At 44.3% G+C, this 22,559-nt stretch overlaps 1 protein-coding gene across 3 annotated transcripts in view; it reads right to left on the bottom strand.

Annotated features, from left to right (window-relative positions):
* Window positions 1–22,559, bottom strand: part of Shld1 (shieldin complex subunit 1) — a 61,963-nt gene that overhangs the window by 1,407 nt on the left and 37,997 nt on the right. The window lies entirely within an intron of this gene.

Raw genomic sequence — 22,559 nt, 5'->3', positions numbered from 1 at the left:
CAAATATCTAGCTTGCATGGATCAAGAAATCATTTGATTTTATCTTATATGTATGGATGCTTTGCCCGCATGTGCATCTCTGCACTATGTATGTAGTCTGTGGTGCCTAATGAGGCCAGAGAAGGATGTCAGATCCCTGGGACTGGATTGTGGTGGTTTGAATGAAAACGGTCCCCACATGCTCATAGGGAGTGTACTATTAGGAGGTGTGGCCTTGTTGGAAGAAATGTGTCACTAGGGGTGGGCTTTGGGATTTCAAGTGGCTAAGCCAGGCCCAGTCTTTCTTTGCTGCTGCCAGCCAGTCCAGATATAGAACTCTTAGCTACCTCTCCAACTCCTGCCTGTGTCCCATGATGTTTCCCATCATGATGATAATGGACTGAATCTCTGAACATGTAAGCCAGCCCCACTTAAATGTTTTCCTTCATAAGTCATGGCATCCCTTCAAAGCAATAAGAACTCTAACTATGACATGGAGTTGTAGACAGTTATCAGCTGCCACGTGGGTACTGAAGCTGAGGCCCCTGGAAAAGCAGCCGATGCTCTTAACATCGAATGCTCTTAACATTGACAAGGACGGCTGAGCTATCTTTTCAGCTTGGATCAGGAGTTCTTAGCCTGGGGTTCCTGAATATAAACTCATAGAGGCTGAAACAGGATCCTTTCAATACTACCTTCCACCTGAAGTTTAGCATTTTCTTCTGCAATGAATGTAATTCCTAAAGAACAGCGTTGGCCATAGTCTCTTTGGACAAGGGAGCTGCTGAAGACTGGACTCTTGGCCTCCAGTATGACTGTTTAATCTACCTAATTATGGCAGTTTATATCAACCTGAATATAGCAAAATACACAGCATTAGCATCACCAGCTATTAGGCCTGATGCTAGATATTGTTTATGCATTTATTTAAAAACATATTTCATTGCACCATTCATTTGTTCATTTAAGAAGCTTCTGGGTGAGCCAGGCGGTGGTGGTGCACGCCTGTAATCCCAGCACTTGGGAGGCAGAGGCAGACAGATTTCTAAGTTCAAGGCCAGCTTGGTCTACAGAGTGAGTTCCAGGACAGCCAGGGCTATACAGAGAAACCCTGTCTCGAAAAAAACAAATCCAAAAACCCAAAAAAACCAAGAGAAGAAGAAGAAGGAGAAGGAGGAGGAGGAGGAGGAGGAGGAGGAAGAGGAAGAGGAGGAAGAAGAAGAAGAAGCAGAAGCAGAAGCAGCAGCTGCTTCTGGGTGGCTAGATACGGAGCGAGGCAGATGCTCGTCTTTCTAGTCCAAATAGATGTCAGAGTAACACGTGGGGAGGACTTTCTAACTTGTATTTTCATAAGTCCACACAAACCAAGAAAAGGCTGATAACAGCAGGAAACAAAAAAGGAGACATGCCAACCCTCAGCAATGGGAGATTTAGAACTGGCTCTGTGAGACATAAAGTACATTAATGGGACAACCGGAGCACTGTGAATGAGGACTGTGGGCTAGATAGTCATAAGGCATGACTGCCAACTTCCTTATAGTGACAGCTTGATTGCATCTTGTAAGAGAATGTTTGTTTGAGGGATAATTGGGAGGAATGGGCATCAGGCTAGAATTTACTCTCAAACAATTCATGAGGGCTAGGGATGTCCCATAGTTGACATAATACTTGCTTAGCATGCCTAAAGCCCTATGTTCTGTCCTCCACTATCCTAGTCAGGTGGTACACCCCCCACTCTACCCCCCTATAATCCCAGCATTTAGAGGTAGAGGCAGGACGACCAGAAAGTCAAGTCATCCTCAGCTTAATAGTGAGTTCAAGGTCAGCCTAGAATATGAGAAATCCTGTCTTAAAAAAATCAAAACAACAACAACAAAATTTAAACCAACAACCCCTCCCAGCATGAATAATTCATCACAAAAGTTCTTTGTATTGTATTTGAAGGCATTGAACTTGAGACTGAGAAAAAACGTTTTAAAGCAAAACTCTAGAGAGAACTGTGAACACTTCCTACTTTAAACAACCAACCATATAAAAGCCCAGATAGGAGCAAGTAACTGTCTTGTAAATGGTGTTGCTATTAAAAACCAGAGAAGGGGGAGACGGGAGCTCACAGTGGTAGACTGAGGTGTCCCTTGTTGCTGTCCCCTACAGATAATCTGGCCCCTCACTGGGAAGACAGGAAGAGGCAGAGACCTGTTGGAGGGAACGATGGCAGAGCAAGGAGATTCCCAGAAGACACTGGGGTAGCTGAGAAATGCCTGATACCTCCCACCTGAGGTTTCACACCCAAGAGGAGCATGGAATGTCCTCTCAATCACTGCCAATGCTCCCAGACATACAGGGCGCACTTCATTTTATTACTTGTTACATGCATTGGTGTTTTGTTTGCATAGACTGTCTGTGTGCTTGGCTGTGCTCGGGGTGCATTCCCCTCAGAAGAGGGAATTGGATCCCCTGGGTCTGGAGTTGCAGAGAATTATGAACCAGCAGATTTTACTCCCAGGCAATGTACCATTCAAACTTTCCATTTCTCACCAGATTCTATCATTCACTGGGTCAGAGTCCTCACGGCCTAACTGTCTCTGGAAATGCTCTCGCAGACACAGCCAGAGGTGCCTCTTATTAAAGAAGTGTGCTTTATTACTGTGGTGGTTTGAATGAGAAATGCCCTCCATAGGCTCATATGTTTAAACCCTTGATCCCCAGTTGGTGGCGCCGTTTGGGGGAGATTATGGAACTTTTAGGGAATATAGCTTTGTTGGAAGATTGGTATGAGAATTATCATTTTTTTTAATCAAAGGTAGTTAGCCTAGCAAGGACTCAAGTTTACTGAGTCTGAACCTTCTCCCCTATGTATCTAGTAGCCAATCACAACAGATTGTAAGGTCAAGTGCCTGCCAGTGGGATGAGGGGCATTCTTTACCTATGTTGTGGGTGTCTCTGTGACCACCACACCCATCACAGTAATTATTTGTGGGAGGCAAGAAGGCAGTTCTGTTTAACACAACTCAGTAGCTGGTATTGGTTCAAACTTCAAGAGTCTGACCTCAACTAATTTGTTTCAGGCTTATTTAAGCACAGCATAATTTGGAAAAAAAAGTTTCCTGATGATAAGTAACTCAAACAAAGCTTAAGATGTGGCTACATTGAGTCAGACAGTGGTGGCACATGCCTTTAATCCCAGCATTTGGGAGGCAGAGGCAGGTGGATTTCTGAATTCGAGGCCAGCCTGATCTACAAAGTGAGTTCCTGGACAACCAGGGGTATACAGAGAAACCCTGTCTCAGAAAAAAAAAAAGGGTGGGGGGTACATCCAACGTCTTTGTAAATTACAAGTTTTATTATCCATAAAGATGGGTTCTGTAAAATGAGAAAACAAGCTCAAGATAAGGGCCTGGGGAGGATCTAGTGTAATCAAAGTGCCACACAGATGGCACAATGGCCACCAGGCAGCTAACCAGACCTGCTTCCAGACATTGGCACTGAAAACAGGTTGCATATCTTTCCCTTTGAAGAAACAACCCCAAGTTTTTAACATTCCTGGTTCCCTTAGTGCTTATCTGTGAGCGTAAGGACCTACATGCCTCCAGCACTTTGTCAGGGATAAGGAGGAGCTATGCTGCACCAGTGGGTTGCTAGGTTTGGGTACCATTTGTCAAGAAGAATCACCTTGCACAGATACTTTCACTTTGCATGTTTCTTTGTGCAGCACGGAGATTATGTATTCTTTGTTTCTAACAAAGTGCTTTGAGTTTATAGACTCCTCCACTTCCAGCTCTTACTCTCAGCTTCCTGCCCAGCCACTCTCCTGCTACCATGTGTCCCGCCATGATGACCTCATCCCTCTGGAACCATAGACTAAGATACACGCTCTGGCCTAAGTCGCTTTTGGTCATGGTGTTTTATCACAGCAACCAAAAAATACCTGATGCAAGTGCTCTCTTCCCTAAGCTTCTTCCAGATGTCAAGATACACTCTTCTCGAACACAACCTGATTTCTTCACATGCATGCAGGTATGCTTGGTTCTAACCCTAGCTTTTCTATATCTCTTTTCAGATATGACTTTCTCAGTGAGTTTTCAGTATCAGCCAGAATGGGTTATAGTTTGCAACACAATAAGTGTTACTGGACTCAGGGCTCACAGCCTGCACTCCAACAAGCCATGTTTAGTCACTCATCCTCAATAAGCCAGTTAAAGGCGCCAAATTAATCGTGAAAAGCAGAAAAGAGACTCAGTCAATGTAGCTCCCTCAAGTCTACCTCTGTGGCCCTGACAAAGGAGGAAGGGTTTAAATAAAAAGCAAGAAGTATGCAGAACTGAGAAGTCCATCCCTGCTATAGTCCCATCCATCACTGCCTATGCCCTGAGTTATGTTCAAGGTCGGTCTTCTTAATTTCTTCAGAAGACATGTTCCTAGACGTCAGCGATTTCTCAGCAGGAGATTCCTAGATAAATTTTTGGGCTTCATTCTTAAAACAGTCAGATAGGCAAAGAAGAGGTTACAAGTGTCCCTCTAAAATATATTCATTCCCGTTGGATGGGCTGTCACATAAGCAAGCACCGAAATTCAGGGGTATAAAACAGCAAAATGTTAGCTCTTGGGTCTGTGGGATGGGTCACATGAGGAGTATATACACATACAAGCAGATCTGTTCATCCAACCCTTACCCCGGGACCCAGTCTGATAGACCAGTTACCTTAACATAACTGGTTGTGATGCCGGTAAGTGCATGATGAAGCACATACCCAGGAGGCCTGTTACTTTAGTTTGTATTTTATTGACCAAGCCTGATGGACATGTGGGAAATATGTGCCTGTAGGGGGGTATTCTCATTTAATCCACCACACATTTACCTTCCTAAGAGGGGCTTTAAGAAGCTAGCAGAACTTACCATGTCTAACTATTTCAGAAGTAAAACTTTAATTCCTTCTATTCCTACACATTCCTATCGTTTCTAGGCAAGGACTATTAATAGGCTATTATAATACAGAGTAGGAATGTGATTTTGTTGTGCATACATAAGGTTTACTAACATGTATGCATGTATGTATTTATGTATATATGTATGTATGTATGTATGCATGCGTGCATGTATGTATGGTGCTCACAGACAGCTTTCTGCTGAAACTTGTTTGGTTGGGCTCTGTCTCACTGAACTCCAGACACTCATCCTTCTTTTCCCCTTTTCACAGAGAACAGCTCTTCTGCTCCTTAGCTGTTCTTCTGGAAAGTGCTGGGAGGGATAACCCCTGGCCACTCTGTCAGCGTCTCGAGTCTTTCTGATTTGTCCCTTTCTTCCTCCCATATAATAGCACCACCTGCACTGGAATTCTAAAGCAACTTATATCCTATTAATATTATTCAAATGAATCATAAAACATGAATAAGCCTGAGCCTCCTTCATACCTAGCAACCCTGCCACCCACGGTCTATGTTTTAGGATTTGCAACAGTTCCTTTAAAAATCAAAATCACAAAGAGGGTGTGTGGATACTGAGATATTGGATCCAAATTAACAAGAGGGATGGCCGGGCGGTGGTGGCGCACGCCTGTAATCCCAGCACTCTGGGAGGCAGAGGCAGGCGGATGTCTGAGTTGGAGGCCAGCCTGGTCTACAGAGTGAGTTCCAGGACAGCCAGGGCTACACAGAGAGACTCTGTCTCAAAAAAAACCAAATTAAAAAACAAAACCAAAAACCAAAAACAGGGAGGATGGCTGCCTCTGGGTCAGGAGCTTTTGAAGCTAGGCAGTCTCTGTGGTCCTTGTTTACATCTGAAAGCCAAAGCTGGATGAATCATGCAGAGGGAAATGGCGTCTGCTGCCACCCCTCATCTTAATGATGAGCAGATGCCCTGCTCAAAGGACAGAGCCCTGTGACAGGCCACTGCTGAGGAGGAAAGGAAGAGCCAGGAAAAGCCAAAGAGATACGGGCGGAGACAAAGCCCCACATGAGGGCCACAGCAACTGAACCCCACCAGTGCTCTGAACTGTAAATTATCTTTAAAAAGTTTGTGTTGATCTTAAGAAATTAAAATGTTCTAGGGCTGGAGCGATGTCTCAGTGTCCAGGAGTGCTTGCTGTATAAACCTGATGGCCTGGTTTTGATCCCATGGTAGAGGAGATAAACTGCTCCTGAAAGCTATCCACTGAACTTCACATTCATGTACATATGTGTAGCCATGAACACACGCACATACACACATTCACATGCATTTTCGTAACTTTGAAATGCGGTGGCACACTGAAACCCTGTCTCAGAAAAACCAAAAGGTTCTCTCAAATAGTTTTTAAACTTTCATGTCAGGGGCAGAAGGGATGCTCAGCAGTTAACAACACAGACTGTTCTTCTAGGGGGCCCTAGTTCAGCTCCCACATGGTCACTCACAACCACGGGTAACTCAGTTCTAGAAAATGTGAAGCCTTCTTCTGGCCTCTGCCAGTACTGCAAGCACATGCAACAGACAGACAGACAGACAGACAGACAGACAGACATGTAGACAGAACAACCATACACATAAAATAAATGAATCTTCAAACTTTCAGTTCGGTGGATTGCTCAAATCCCAGCTTGAGCAGTAAGGTGTCCTTGTGAGAAGAAAGAAAAGCAGGTGATTGGGATCCCAGATTTCTTCTTGTGGGAGATGCGTTCTCTCTCTCCTCTCTCTCTCTCTCTCTCTCTCTCTCTCTCTCTCTCTCTCTCTCTCTCTCTCTCTCTCTCTCTCTCTCTCGGTTTTTTGAGACAGGGTTTCTCTGTGTAGTCCTGGCTGCCCTGGAACTCATTCTGTGGACCAGGCTGGCCTCGAACTCAGAAATCCGCCTGCCTCTGCCTCCCAAGTGCTGAGATTAAAGGCGTGCACCACCGTGCTGGTATGCGCTGTGCTGGGGCTTGATCCTCGGCTTCTCAGATGCTAGGCCAGCACGCTACCTAATGAACTGCATCCGCAGCCTAATGAACTGCGTAGCCCTGACACTGCTACTCTGATTATGACTTTTCTTAAGCAGAATCGGGTTAAAGGTGAGCTGCTAATTAAGATGATGCCTGAGCTTTTACTTTCATTATAAAACAAATATAAGCATCTCAAAAGGATTTGTTTTATTTTTACTCATGTGTATATATGTGCGTCTGTGTGCAGGTATATGCGCATGCGTACAGGTGACTGTGGAAGCCAGAGGGCTTTAGATTCCCTAGAACTGAAGTTATAGGCAGTTTTGAGCCACCTAGTGTGGGTGCTAGGAATTCGATTTGGATTCTCGGAAGAAGCATTATGGGCTCTTAGCTCCTGCTTGAGAACCAGCAAGATTGCTGCAAAGCCTGACACACTGAGTTTGATCTCCAGGGTCCACACAGTGGAAGGAGAGAACAAACGCCCATGAGTCCTGAACTTCATAAGTGCGCCATGACATGCATGTGTGCACACAGCCACAATCAATATATTAAAAATGTCTAAGTCAGAAACAGCTGGCTCCCCTGAGATCTTCAAAAGAAGCAAGTCCCACTCTGCTTCCCAGGTCTGACTTCCCTTAGAGCCTTCAACATGCTGATTATAGTGCCAAGACCAACATCCTCAGACTAAAATTCATGTTGTCTGCCCAGTCTGACTGCTCATGGCTTTAATATATCTTCTAATAAACTGCTTACCCACAAAGACAGTCTGTCTCAGTGGAAGCCCTGGGGCTTGCATCCAAGACCTTTCACTCTCCACTTGAAGTTGATATTTTATACAGATGTTACCATTCTTTTATATATATATATATATACATACATACATACATACATACATACATACATACATACATACATTCTAGGGGGAAATGATACTTGAAGTACAGAGGATACAGTCAGACTGTGGGGAGACTGGTTCTGTGTCCCGAAGAACTGAAATCCAATCCTTAAAGAGGAATGGGGCCCTCCCACGTTTACCCAAATTACAATGTTGAATAACCAGACAAGACTCCTGTGTTGTACCCAGTTACAATGTTGACAGGAGCAAGACCTGTTCAAGAGAATGTGACATCACTGGTCTGTGATATACCATGTTTTTATACTCAGGAGGGGTTTTGCAAGATGCAAGGGCTCCTAACTGGATTTCTATCCACACTTATATGTCAGTATTTGGGGGGAAAGAGGCAGGAGACAGACATCCCACTGCATCAGAAATAGTACCTCAGGGGTTCTCCAGGCTTCTGGGGACTTTCTGCTCCAGCCAAACTGGATTTGTTCTTTGACACGAAAAAGAATTTCAAGGTCAGCCAGTTAATAAGATAGAGTTGGGGTTAAATACGGCTATTTTTTTTCAGCCTTATTTAGCACAGGATTAGGAGAAAGAGAGGCTCTCAGAAGAAAGTAAGACTGACCCAAAAGCATGGGAAAGGCTCCTCAGAGAAGAGCTGTAGACAGTAAGTCACATCCAAGTATGAGATAGGCTCTCCAGGGAGAGTATCAGGTCGCCTTTGTTTACCAATTATTTTTACAATCGTCATATATTGTAGTTTTGTGGGGTTTAAAGTTACAATCTATAAAGGATTACTAAGAAACTTAAACAGGGTCACAGAATGATTCCTGGAGGGCCCTTGACCAAGATCACAGTTGATGAACTGCCCAGAATGCAGGAAGGTAGAACTTCTCTAATGCAAGCAAAGTCAATAGCATTGCTTGGCATTTCCAGAAAATGTCCTGAGAAGGAATAAGGCCCTTTGCGTCACCATATACACTCAGGCCACAGGCCTGGGTCATCGCTACTTCAAATACAAACAGGTATTATCATCTCTGTGTTAGCACCTTGTAGGACATGGTAACTGTGTAGGAAGTCTTGCTTCTCAGCTGTAAGAGGCTCAACCAGACTCCCAGGGTGAGAGGCTCCTTGCCTTTCCCATGTCCCTAGGATTTCCCTGTCTTTCCATATTGCTTCAGATCTATAGGTACAACTTGAACTGTGAACAAATATGCTATAATGCATGTACAGAAGCGCTCAGGGTCCTTCTCAAAGTCAGCACCCAGTGACCAATGCTCTTATTTGTAAGACTCTGACACTGCTCAGAATTGTCAAAAATTGTCTTCAGTCCTAGATTCTTTTGGGTATCCTCACTAGTCACAGTTACAGCCCCACTAGTCACAGTTACAGCCCCACTAGTCACAGTTACAGCCCCACTAGTCACAGTTACAGCCCCAGGGAATGGCACTGCCCTTTTAGACATTATCATAAGGCATCAGTGCTGAGATCTGGTAAATACTGTAGATGATCAGGAAGGTAACATGGCCTGTGGTAAGAATAAGGATTCGCCACAGAAAGGACAAGACTGAATTATGCTTCACAAGCTAATTGAAAAAGCAATCCTCACAAAATCAGCTGTGTACAATGCCAGGCAACAGAATGGACAGATTTCTAAATGGTTACCTGGCAAGGTAGATTTTAGTTTTAGCCTTACAAAAGTTCGTTCATGGTCAAAGATCTGAAACTGGAATGTCTTTGTCCTGACAGTAGAAATGCTTATAAATCTAGGAGAGGAGCCATGTGACCTTGAGCAAATTATGCAACATCTATGATCTCAAGTTTCCACCTATAATGACAGCGTACAATCTAGACAACAAGGCTGCTCGAAGCACCGAGTGAGCTATTAACATAAAGCCTGAGACATACCAAGTGCTCAAGGAATAAAAGAGACCTTGTAATTATTGCTATAGCAACAACAGCAGAACCCACAGCAGATCTGTTACATCCGAAAAGCAGGGAGTTCGTCATTCAACATCTAGGACTTTAAAAGATAAATTGCACATGCCCATGTACGTCTCCTAGGCTGATAGAGGTTATGGTAAGGAAATGCATCCTTGTAGTTGCTGGCCCATGCTGGCAAGGGATGAGTCACAGGGAACATTACCCAGCTCCTGCAGAGGTCCCCAGAGCACCCACTGCAAAACAATCGTGATCCCAGTGTGGGTGGAAACAGCAGGTGCCTGAGTGTGTGGGAGAGTCACACACTGAAGCCCAGGCTGGCAGAGCCCTCCAGCTGTCCCCAAGCCACTTCCCCCACAAGACCCCAGGATGGCACTGGAGTGGGTGAGACTGAAACGGTGACGGGGAGGTATCCTCTGTTTCAACCCCAGCAGCAAACTCTGAACTCTGAATCTGTGCTCCCAAGAATGCATACGGGGTATGGTACAAGCAGACAGGAGTTCATTAGAGCCAGCAAGGAAGCAAGATACACTCTTTAGAAAGGGAGTGGGCTGGGAGGGAGGGGGCTCCGTGGATAAGAGTGCCCACGCTGTTGCAGTTGCTGAGGTCTGTTCCCTACACCCATGTTAGGCAGTCCATAGCAACCTGTAAATCCAGTTCCAGAGGGTCTGCCTCAGAAGGCAGGCAGACAGATGGACACAGACACACAGACAGTAAACACATACATAAATACATAAAAACATAAAGAGGAGAAAAGTGGGTGGAGCTGAGAGACAACTGCCATGTTGGCAGGTGTAAGAGTTAATACTGTCAACTTGACAGGGCCAAGGAGGCAAGTCTCGGGACATGCCGTGAGAGGTTATGAGAGGTTATCCTTATTTTTAAAAAGTTTTAAAGATTAAATTTTATGTGTATAAATGTTTGACTGTATGTATGTATGTATGGGTATGCCTGGTCACATATATACAGAGGTCAGAGGGGGGGCATCAAAGTCCCTAAAACTGGGACTAGAGGTGGCTGTGAGCCAAGTGTGGGTGCTGGGAACTGAACCTGAGTCCTCTGCAGGAGCAGTGGGCAGAGCCATCCCTCCAGCCCTGTGAAGGATTCCGTTGATTAGGAAGCAGCATTTCCTGGGTCAGGGCCCTATACTTTGTAAAAAAAAAAAAAAAAGCTGTCATCTTCCTCAGGACACATGGGAACATGGGAGAAGCTATTTAAAGCTCCCGCTTCCTTGACTTGTGGTGATGGGCTGTACCCCAGACACTTTCCTTCCTCCAGAGTATCATCACAGGAAGTAACCATGATGGTCGGGCTTGTTCGAGCTCCCAGTGGTCCCTTCCCCTCCCCCACGACAAAAACCCTCCAGTGCTGACAGAGGCCCTCTGATGAGTCAGAACTGTGCAGAGTTGACTCTCCTCAGCCCCTTCTCCCCCAACTCACCTGCGAATCTGAGGAAGCTTTGAGGCCTCCTTTCTGCACCACAGAAGCTTTGGGAAAGCCCCAGAATTAAAATTTACATAATTCAACCTAGGAAGAAGGCGTTGTGGGTAACAGCAGATGCAGGCCACAAGGGGACCTACAGGGAGCCTGGGACATATTTGTATTAAAAATGTTTGTGACACTTTTTTTTTTTTTAATGTTGTAGTTTGTTTTAATGAGGTTTTGTTTTGTTTTGGTTTTTGGTTTTTCGAGACAGGGTTTCTCTGTGTAACCCTGGCTGTCCTGGAACTCTGTAGACCAGGCTGGCCTCGAACTCAGAAATTCGCCTGCCTCTGCCTCTGCCTCCCAAGTGCTGGGATTAAAGGCTTGCGCCACCACCACCCAGCTTGTTTTAATGAGGTCTTACTGGTCTCACACTTACTGGCATCCTACCTCAGCCTAAAATAATAGGTGAGAGCCACTTTACTTTTACACCAGTATGGAGTGTGTGTGTGTGTGTGTGTGTGATGTCAAATGTCTTACTCTACCACTCTACACCTTTTTTTTTTTTTTTTTTTTTTTTTTTTTTAGGCAGAGTTGTTCACTGATTATGGAACTCACTGATTTTGCTGGGCTTGTGGGACAATGATCTCAAAGGAGCCCCTTGTCTATTGTCCTCCCCACCCTGAGTGGAGTGACAGTCACCACAGCACCCAGCGTCTTACACGGATGCTGTGGGTCTGAGCTCAGCCCCTCATGCTGGAAGGAGGGAATCAAGTCACTTTCAACACTGTCCTCTACACGTGCATTGTAGCACATGCGTGAGGATGCGCTTGTACTCAGTCAATAAAAATGAGAAAAAAGAAGCAAAAAGAGCAAAGAATGTATCTAATTACAGAAAAATTACAACAAACACCTCAGCAAATGGATAAAACAGAACTGGAAGGAGAATTTAAAAATAGAAATCAGAGCTGAAGATATTCCTACCAGCTCTTAGCTCTACTTTTAAAGGACGACTGTTCCCCTGCCAGCTCTCTCTCTCCCTCTGGTCACTGAATCCGTGTAACAGAGATTCAAATGTCTCTTGGGTATGGATAATATTTGAATATTGCCACATGCTGTTCTACTACATTTAAAAAGCTGGCTCTAGAGCTGGGTTACGGCCCACCCTCTCCAGACCCAAGCATGCTTGTTTAAAAGTTCCCTCCAAGATCTCTGTTCTGGGATGCATAGGCCGCCCAACTCTGACAGGGAGAAAGGCAGACAAGAGCCCAGAGAAGGAGCAAAGGATCCCTGGTGGGGGTTGGTGCTTCTTGTCTCTTCCTCCTCCTCCCCCTTTTCCCTCTCCTTTCCTCCCCCTCCTTTTCCTCTTCCTTTTACCACCACCTCCTCCTCCTCCAGGTTTTATTCAACCCTCTAAACATGCCCCCCCTTATATCTCCAGGACTTTTACTAGGGTATGAACTTTGTCTGTAAGACTATCGAGTAGCCGGGCAGTGGTGGCACACGCCTTTGATCCCAGCACTTGGGAGGCAGAGGCAGGCAGATTTCTGAGTTCGAGGCCAGCCTGGTCTACAGAGTGAGTTCCAGGACAGCCAAGACTACACAGAGAAACCCTGTCTCGAAAAAACCAAATCAAAACAAATAAACAAACAACCCCCCCAAAAAACCCAAAAAACAAAAAACAAAAACAAAAACAAAACAAAAAGACTATCGTGTAAACTTTCTGTGCCTCAGGATCTGTAAGTTCATTGGGTAAAGTTAAAATTTTTATAAAATTTGTAGGAAAAAAAGTTAACTTAAAACTTGAAACAAACCAGGTGGTGGAGGCACACGCCTTTGATCCCAGCACTTGGGAGGCAGAGGCAGGCAGATTTCTGAGTTTGAGGCCAGCCTGGTCTACAAAGTGAGTTCTAAGACAGCCAGGGCTATACAGAGAAACCCTGTCTTGGGGGGGGGGGGAGAAACAAAAAACAAAAAACAAAAAACAAAAACAACAACAACAAAAAAACCCATAAAAACAAAAAAACTTGAAACGAAGGGCTCATAGTTAAAAATCTTATAGGTTAACTTGGATTCAACTCTTGTTTGGGAAAACAGAGTTTATAAAAAGGGGGTGTGCATACCTGAGACAATAGTAATTAAGTGGCTTGTCACTGTCTTGGCTGATGACCTCATCAAGATGAAAGCAACCGTGTGACTGCTGGCCATCTTTACTATGCTTAAAAAGAGGACATACCATGTGATTTCACACCACCATCATAAAATGACCATGTGGCATAAACCATCAAACACCATAGTCCTTCTGAGCCCTCTGATTATCATTATATCTCCTTTTCAGACTAAGAAGGCAACAGCAGGCTCTTGGGATATTTTGGATTGGATGGATCTTTATACGATGATTTTTTTTTTTAATTTTTTTTTTTAATTTTTTTTTTTAATTTTTTTTTTTTTTTGTCCTGAGAGTAAAATTAACAGATGGGGATAAAACCACGAACAAGGTTTTTGAGAAGCAGAATTTGGAAACAGTATATGTCGATGAATAAGTTATTAAAATCGCATCCACATGCATTTACATGCAAGGATTTAAAAAAAACGAAAATGCAGATCTTTGCAGGTGGGGGAATATAGGCAACTTTCTCTTTTACTTTTGTAATGTACTTGGATATAATGCCTGAGCAACCAGGAAAATTTGGGAGCCAACCCTGAAGAGACTGTGTCAGTTAAAGATGGAAATAAAAATGTTTTGTGACTTTTCTTCATCAATCAAGGCAACATAAATGAGGCTTTGCTTACTGTGTTCACTAACTTTTTGCTCTTTTTGAAAAAGGCTGAGTTACTGAAAGAAGCAGAGAAATTAAAAAGTATATGTGTCTTTTAAGGAAGCCAAGGAAATAGTTATGTAAATATTTATGTAATTACAGAAATATTTAGTCAATCTATCTAGGTCAATGAGTGGTTTCCCAGCAGGAAAAATCATTACTGTCCTTTAAGATGCCAGTGTGAATAACAGGTCTTCTGGAGGTCAGCTTTATCTCAGAATAGTGTTTTGGATTGAACCAGAATGTTGTCCTTGAATGTCCTCAAAATGCAGAGTCTGCAAATGTTACTGGTTTGACTATGCAGAGATTCTTCGAGTAATTTTGCCAGTTCTAGTTTTCAATATAAGTAGCGGGTTGTGGCCAGATAAAGCTCTGACCTAAGAGAATGCACCAGCTCCGGACTCAGAGGACTAGGCCTGAGGAATCTATTTAAAAGGTCAAGGTAGTTAATCCCAGCACTTGGGAGGCAGAGGTAGGCAGAGTTCCAGGACAGCCAGGTCTACTGAGTGAGTTCCAAGGTAGCCAGGGCTACACAGAGAAAGCCTTGTCTCAAAAAAAAAAAAAAAAATCAAATCAAATCAAATAAACCAACCAACCAACCAACCAACAACAACAAAAGGGCAGGGCAGGAGGTGCTACCAAAGCGGAACCATGGGAGAAATCATCACAGGTCACCTCCAGGAAAGCAGAGACAGACTGGCTTATCTCATGATTAGAAAGTCACAGGGGTCAGGCTGGGGCATGGAAGGAACCCACAGAGAGCCTGATAGTTTGGAGTTGTGTCCCCAGGGTCCTTGTGTTGGAGGCTGCCACCTCCACACTGTTTAAAACAGAAATTCATTTAACCAGCCAGATTCCTGGTCACTCACTGGTGTCTCTGTGCCCATTAGGAGAACAGAGAGGAGCAGGAAATAGAGATCCTGTAGTTTAACAGCTTCACTTAAAAAAAAAAAAAGAACCCCTCCGCCTTCTTTCCCCAGTGCAAAAGTGTTCCTTCTTCCTTCTTCTGTGCATCAGACAAGAAGGCCTTTCTGGTGGGGACAGGAGGCGCCTTAGATGAGCCAGCAGTTCCACCTCCGGGATGCTTGCCTCTTGCCAGGTTTTGATGCCAAGTTGACAGTTACTAGCAGGGACTGTCACCCTTAGTTGGGTCTTCTGATTAAAAATATGCCTTAGGGAAGACCAGCAGAGGTTTAATTCCGTGGACGAGGATCTGGCCAGGGTTTTGGGTAGACTGAGACAGCAGAGATCAGTATTGCTGAAGAGGAAAGCCAGCAGAGGCTCAAGGAGCAGGGTGTGGCCCAGGATGAGAAGGGACAAAAGAGAGCTAGGAATATGGATGGAGAGGGAGGCGGGAGGCTAAGGAGTGAGGGTCACAGCTCTGAGCATCAGAAACTGACTGTTTCAGTCGAGGGGACACTGCAACTGGAAACACTGATGTGTTCCTAGCTTGTAGTGCAGCAAGACAGTGGCCTGAGCTGTCTGGCAGGAGGCTATAGAGCGGTAGTTCTCAACCTCCCCTTGAATACAGTTCCTCATGTTGTGGCCACTGTCAACCATAACATTTTTTCATTGTTACTTCAGAACTATAAATGTGCTACTGTAATGAATTGCAATGTAAATATCTGATACGCCACCTCTGTGAAAGGGTCATTTGGACCCCAAAGAGGTCCCAACCCAGAGGCTGAGAATCACTGCTATAGATGGGCTCTCCTTATCTAAGGTCTACTCAGGCTAGTAGAAATTGACTTGAAGATGCATGCCTAATCACTTATGTGTTGGCCAACTTTGTTAAGCTTTAGCTATTTAGATTGACTGAGTCATATAGGAAACTGTGGTATTCTGTAAGGGCTCACTCTAAAAGAATCAGAAAAGTAAAGTTCCCAGGCTCTCTGTGGATTGCATTTATTGTTTAAAGTTTTATTTTGGGGCTAAAGGATCTTCAATTCAAAAATTTAAGGCTAAATCTCAACAGGGATAAAACTGCAAAATTCTAGTCATAAAAAAAAAATCTACTAACAGTTTATAAACTGTTAAAGTTAATTAAGACAAGCAAGTTAATCGTCAGTCACCTTATACATGATCAGATTCTTTAATATGTTCAGAACCATGTGTGTAGTCATGAAAATTACAAATGTTAATTCATTTATCTTTCTGTATATGTTTTCAAGGTTAAGCCTAAAGCCAGTAATTAAAATCAAGTAAAAGTTTGTTTTGTTTGTAAATCAGATATACTTAATAGATTTGATGATAGCCCTCAAGCCCTTGGAAGAGATCTGTTGAATACAGAAATTGGGTATTTATTGAAAAAGGCTTCCTTTAATAGACAAAAACATCAGCTTCTGGCAGCAGCAGCTGCGGCTGCCTCCAGGAAGATGAACAAAAAAGACTCCACTTACTTCAAGTGTGGTAACACTGACCACTGGGCAACCAACTGCCCCATGCCTCGCCCATTACCAGGGCCCTGCCCAAAGTCTGGGCACTGTTGGGTGAGTGTCGTACTCTGCCTCACTAAGGTAGGTCAGTTCTCTCAAGTTCCTCCTCTGCAGAAGAAAAATCTCTTATGCCTTCTGGGTCTGGCAGCCAAAGGCTAGAGCTGCCCTGTGTGATGGCCAAAGACTGACAACCTCTGTCCTCATCAAAGCCACTGGGATCACCATGATGGAGCACGGCTGGCTGTCCAGGTAACGGGTGAGTCTCTGTATCATTTTAATTGATACAGAGGCCATTTGGCTTATACTTCCTGATCCAATTCTTCCTTCTTGGATCTCTATGATGGTGTTGCTAACAAACTGTAGCTTTAGGCGGTTAGCAGCAGCAAGCAGATCTCAGCCAGCCCCTCCCTGTGAGGCTGCAGCCGCCTGGTCAGTCCATTTCACCTGTAAAAATCAAGACTTGCCTTCCCTAAAGGCAGACTCACAGACAGGTTTACCATGCTGACAGGCGCTACATTGAAAAAGATAAACCCACAAAATAGGTTTCAGTGTAAAAACAAGCTCAAGCAGTGTTACCCACTGAACATTTGCTTTTTACCACTGTCGTTTAAAAGAACTTGCTTTTCAATGGCTGCTCACAGTAATTAACCAACTACGTTTCATGACGTGACGTGAACGTAACATGAGAACACAAGCGGCTTCATACAAGTATGGACAGAGACACAGATGTATTTCCAGGCCTCTGAATGGAGCAAAGGGCATCCATACTTTTAACCCTTTGGGGTCCTCAAGCTTTTGTCATGGCTCAAAGGTGTGAGTCTACTCCAGCTGTTTACAGACACTTGCTAACAGCTTTTCCTACCATGAGAATTCCATAGCAAATTACATATCATATGCTACATATCTAAAACTTTTATCTCTGTTTGTAAACTTCTAAAAATATGTATGTAAGCTTGAGGAGTCATGACTTAGATCCAAGTGCACAGGTTAAACAGACTCCAGATAAGTCCTCCTGTCAGTCAACAGCTTAGGTTTTCTTCCCTATTGTCTCGAGGGTGGACTCTTTCCTTCCCTTCAGCTCCTAACTTTACCTTCTGTCCCTAGTCTATATCTATCCCAGCAGATTTCCAGTCAGCTGACAGGCATCATTTAGAAATCAACTTTGGCATGCAAATCGCTCAAAAAAGGCCTGTAACACAGCAGCCACCAAGTGCAGAACCAGTGACCCCTGGACCTGCTAAAAGCTGATATAAACCAGTCCAACCTCTTTCTTTCTTTCTTTCTTTCTTTCTTTCTTTCTTTCTTTCTTTCTTTCTTTCTTTCTTTCTTTCTTTCTTTCTTTCTTCCTTCCTTCCTTCCTTCCTTCCTTCCTTCCTTCCTTCCTTCCTTCCTTCCTTCCTTCCTTCCTTCCTTTCTTTCTTTCTTTCTTTCTTTCTTTCTTTCTTTCTTTCTTTTTTGGTTTTTCGTGACAGGGTTTCTCTGTATAGCCCTGGCTGTCCTGGAACTCACTCTGTAGGTGACCAGGCTGGCCTTGAACTCAGAAATCTGCCTGCCTCTGCCTCCCAGGTGCTGTGATCACAGGCGTGTACCACCACTGCCCGGCGTCTTCTTCTTGCTGCTTGGCTGTAGAACTCTCAGCTGCCTCTCTAACACCATGGCTGGCTGCCTGCATGCTACCATGCTCCCCACAGCGATAATGGACTAAACCTCTGAACTATAAGCTGCTCCAATTAAATGCTTTCCTTTATAAGAGTTGCTGTGGCTGTGGTGTCTCTTCACAGTAATGGAAACTCTAAGACTAACTTAGTGGTGGGCCACTTGTTTGCAAGTACTCGGTCTTGGGTTCAACCCCCAAAACCACAAACAAACACTTGTTTGAAGACATGAGGCTTATAAGCCTTACAGCTAGGGTTTAAACTGAAAGGACATCAACAAAGATAACAATATTAGAGAATATAGGCAAGCTCACGGGTCATGTTCTAGCACAACACACAAAGTTCTGCTCGTAGACCTCAACTATATTCATGGCACTCAACACTGATATCACCTCTAGGAATTCAGACTTGCAGTTTCTAATCTTCAAAGTTCAAAAATAATAATTCACTTAATGATTTTTGGTTTGGGTCTAAAAGTGTTTTCAAATGTCTTGGAGGCAGCAGATAGGGGAGTGGGTGGGAGTGCTAAAACACTCATCATATCACACCAAGGCTGTGCTCAGTACAAATTATAATTACCACAGGTTTTTCTTTTCTCTTTTTTTGGAGGGGAGGGGTGCAGGGCAGGAAGTTAGTGCTAGCAATTAAACTCTAGGCCTTCAAAATGCTGAGAGGGTGGTACTTTACCAAGCTACAGCCCCACCCCCTGATTTTAGGTCTTTCTAATGGAGCTTCTTATCCTACATTCATCAGTTAGTTTGGTAAACAGTGCTGGATTCAAGAACAAGATCATTATTTAGATTCTTCTTGGAAAGATAACCACAATGTAGATGTTAGAGATGGGGAAAGCTTCTAAAGGTTTCTAGAGACTAACGCCTGCTGTGTATTCTGTTATCTGAAACACAACCCTACTATAGTTCACTCTTGAGTGTTCTCTCTGTCTCTATCTATCTGCCTACCGCCATTCATCCATCCTTACTATCCACGTCTTTATGACAAAACTACCAGACTAAAACATTAAACTGGGTTTAAATAAACTCATTGACTAAGGCTGTGTTCTGGTGTGAATGAGAAACATCTCCATAGTCTCAGGCATCTGAACCCTGGGTTCCCAGATGCTGGCGTTTTAGGGGAGGTTCTGACTAGAGGAGGTATATCATGGGCTTTGAGATTAAAAGCCTGGGGCTCTCTGCTTCCTGCTTGCCACTGACTGAGTCCTCAGCTTCTTGCTCCCACTGTCGTGTTTCACTTCCCTGGCATGACCAACATGGCATCCCTCAGGAACCACAAGCCAAGGTGAACCCTCTGTGGGTTGCTTTTGGTCATGGTGTTTTTTTATCACAGCCACAGAAAAGTAATCTAAGCAAGTGGTGAGGAACAGTAAGGGTGAGTTTGCATGCAAGGATGCAAATGCCAAGTACTCTGAAGGCGGCGGAACACAGCAACTATTTTAAAAGAAAAGTTTTGAACAGAGACCCTTACTAAGGCACAGAAAGAGAAAATATTTGATTAGACACGAGAAAAGTTATACATTATAAGTCTGCCAGTTGGGGAAGGTAAATGTTTGCTGAAGATTATACACATGGAAAAGACATGTCATCAAATCTAAAGTAATTTAAAAAACCCAATTTAATATAATACAGCTTTACTCAATTTTAATAAACCTACAGCCTCAACAACTTTGAGCCACAGTCCAATTTATCTCCATGGTGCGGAAGGAAAGGACAAGTGACTCTAGTATGACTTCCAGAGAGGCGACGCTGAGTCAATTATCCCCAAAGTAAACAGAAACAGACTCGGTTCAGAAAATGAGCCTGGCTGACAGGTTCATTTCCTCACGCTGGAGAAACCTCCTAGTAACCAAACATGCATCAAACTGTCACAGGGACGTGTGTCCATAAGAAGGGGCGGCAGGAGATAGATTTTAATGAATGACTGATGTTTACCTTTGCTGACATGGTAATTGCTTATAAGTTTTGAAAGAAGAGACTGAGTCTTATTCTGAAAGCAATGGCTCCCTATCCCTTCTGCATCACCCGCCGTCCACCATGTCAACCTACTGCTTTCACTTTCAGATCTTTGGCTCTATCTAACCCATGTTTTCAAGGCAGCACACCAGTTTTAGACATCACATGTTCATCCCCTACCCAGCAGGGAAGAACTTGAGCCTTGGGCAGAGGGGAAGTCTTCCCTCTCCTGTTCTCTATGTATGGTTATATCAATTAGATTAAAGCAATATTCAGTGCTTATATTATTGTAATTGTACAAAAACTAATCATTTGTACATACTTGTTTCTTTTCTGTATCTGTTTGCTGTGATTTTAGACTGGGTCTCACTATGTAGCCCCAGCTAACCTGGAACTCATTGTGGAGGCCTGGAACCCTCATAAATCTACATGCCTCTGCCTCCAAGTGCTGGGCTTAAGGGTGTTTGTGCCAGGTGGCTATGCTGTGCTTATAGCTAACTAAATTTTACCTCAATCCTGTAATGGCATCCAAGTTTTAATGGTTTCCAAGTTTTCTTTTTACTTTTTTTTTTGTATGTGAGTTGTAGCTGTCTTCAGACACACCATTAATTAATCTGTCTTCAGTCAGATCCCATTACAGATGGCTGTGAGCCACCATGTGGTTGCTGGGAATTGAACTCAGGACCTTTTGAAGAGCAGTCGGTGCTCTTAACTGCTGAGCCATCTCTCCAGCTAACCTATAATGGTGTCTTAATACAATTTCCTATGTTGGGTGCCCAGGACAAACCCTCACTTTCCCAGCCCTGCCTCACTCCAGGATCTTCTACCCCCGGTTCCCTCATGCTGGATTCTCTGCACCATTCTGGTTTTGGTGTTTTGTTTTTCAGATTTCTCCGTCTCCTAAGTTGTCTCTGCTTTTGCCTAGTTCATCCTGTCTCACTACTCTTGGTCACCATAGCTCTATATTTTCCAACAGAGGATTTCTTTGAATGGCCGAATCGGTATTTTGGGGGGAGGGTTATCAAAATGCTAAATGGAAGGTCTCATACAAATAAACTCATAAATAGACCCGACCCTCCCTCCCTTCTGGGCAGCCAGACTGGAAAAGTTCAGGGTCCTCTTTCTGGACAGCACTTAACCAGAGACACTACCCAGAGGCTGAGCACAGACATTGTGTTCCCAAGTAGTACTGGAGGGCTCAGGTAGAAGAAACAAGGGAGGGAGCAAAGCAGAGAACAGGTTACAGACAGAGGGACAGCAAAGAACTGTTCCTGAGGTAGGAACCAGTGAGTAAGGCGGGGAAGCAGCCTCTGTAAGCAGAGCGGGGACAGGGATGAGCAGGGGGAGCGAGGCACATCTAGATTATGGAAAGCAGGGTTTTCAAACCTTGTTAGAGACAAGGCAAAATCTTTTATACCATTTATCAAATGAATTTAAATTATTTTTTTACAATATCTTACATCACACATAGAAACCTCACCTCCAGGCCAGGCGGTGGCGGTGGTGGCGCACGCCTGTAATCACAGCACTTGGGAGGCAGAGGCAGGTGGATTTCTGAGTTCGAGGCCAGCCAGAGTGAGTTCCAGGACAGCCAGACTATACAGAGAAACCCAGTGTCGGGGAAAAAAAAAAAAAGAAAGAAAAAGAAAACTCACCTCCTATTCCTTCTGGTTACTCAGACAGAGTAACATTTTCTACAGTGTTCATTCAATCTTATGAAGAGCCTGAAGAAAACGATGCTTTATAAACACACTAGAAACTCCCTGAATAAGCTGTTAAATCTCCACAGGCACGCCTGCCTCAGCTACACACCAAAGAGGCAGTTCCCATTGCTGAGAGAAAAACAAACAAAGCAACTGAGGCAGAGGCAGGCTCAGCTCTGTGAATTTGAGGCCAGCCTGGTCTACACAACAAGCTCCAGACTGGCCAAGGCTATGTAGTAAGACTGTCTCAAAACCAAAACCAAACAACACCCCGCCCCCAAGCCAGCTCGATGTTGGATGAGGAGGGGGCTGGTAGCTCATTTAACCCTCACCTTCGCTTTAGCATATGGGATAAATGCAGAACCACACTGTGGGGTTGGGCCTCTGCTTGTCACAGAGGCCACAGAAGAGAAAAGTGAGTCCTGTGGTTTACCACCTAGGATGTGGGAACTACTTCATTTAGATAAGACGGAGGGGATCCAGAGCACCCTCCCTGAATGTCTGTAATTTCAAGCGTCTTCCAAGCGGCTCTAAGAGGCGTTTGTGCCCCTCCCCCACTGGCTACCCTGCTGAAAGTCCAGACCTGCCAGCCATGTTCCCTACCCAACCTTTCCTTCTTTCCTCTACCTGAGGCCTCTGGTGCTACTTGGGAACACAATGCCTGTGTGCAGCCTCTGGGTCACCATCCTCAACTCGGTGGGGCTAGTGGGTCCCCAGCAAACGCCACCCCCCACTCCCCCCTCCACCCCACCCCCGCCACAGTCAGTGCGCAAATTCTTCGAGTTATTTTGCTTGCATTTCTCTGGCTGACATTTCTTGGAAGCAGGGACCCTGTCCTGTTTCTAGGGGGTGTGGAAGAATGGACGAGGGCCCTTGTTTTTAATGCTAAAGGGTAACCCCAAA

Source organism: Apodemus sylvaticus, chromosome 5 (genome assembly GCF_947179515.1).
Source record: "Apodemus sylvaticus chromosome 5, mApoSyl1.1, whole genome shotgun sequence".
In the NCBI taxonomy this organism is placed as follows: Eukaryota; Metazoa; Chordata; class Mammalia; order Rodentia; family Muridae; genus Apodemus; species Apodemus sylvaticus.
The sequence above is the reverse complement of the archived record's forward strand: the minus strand, read 5'-3'. Positions and strand labels throughout refer to the sequence as shown.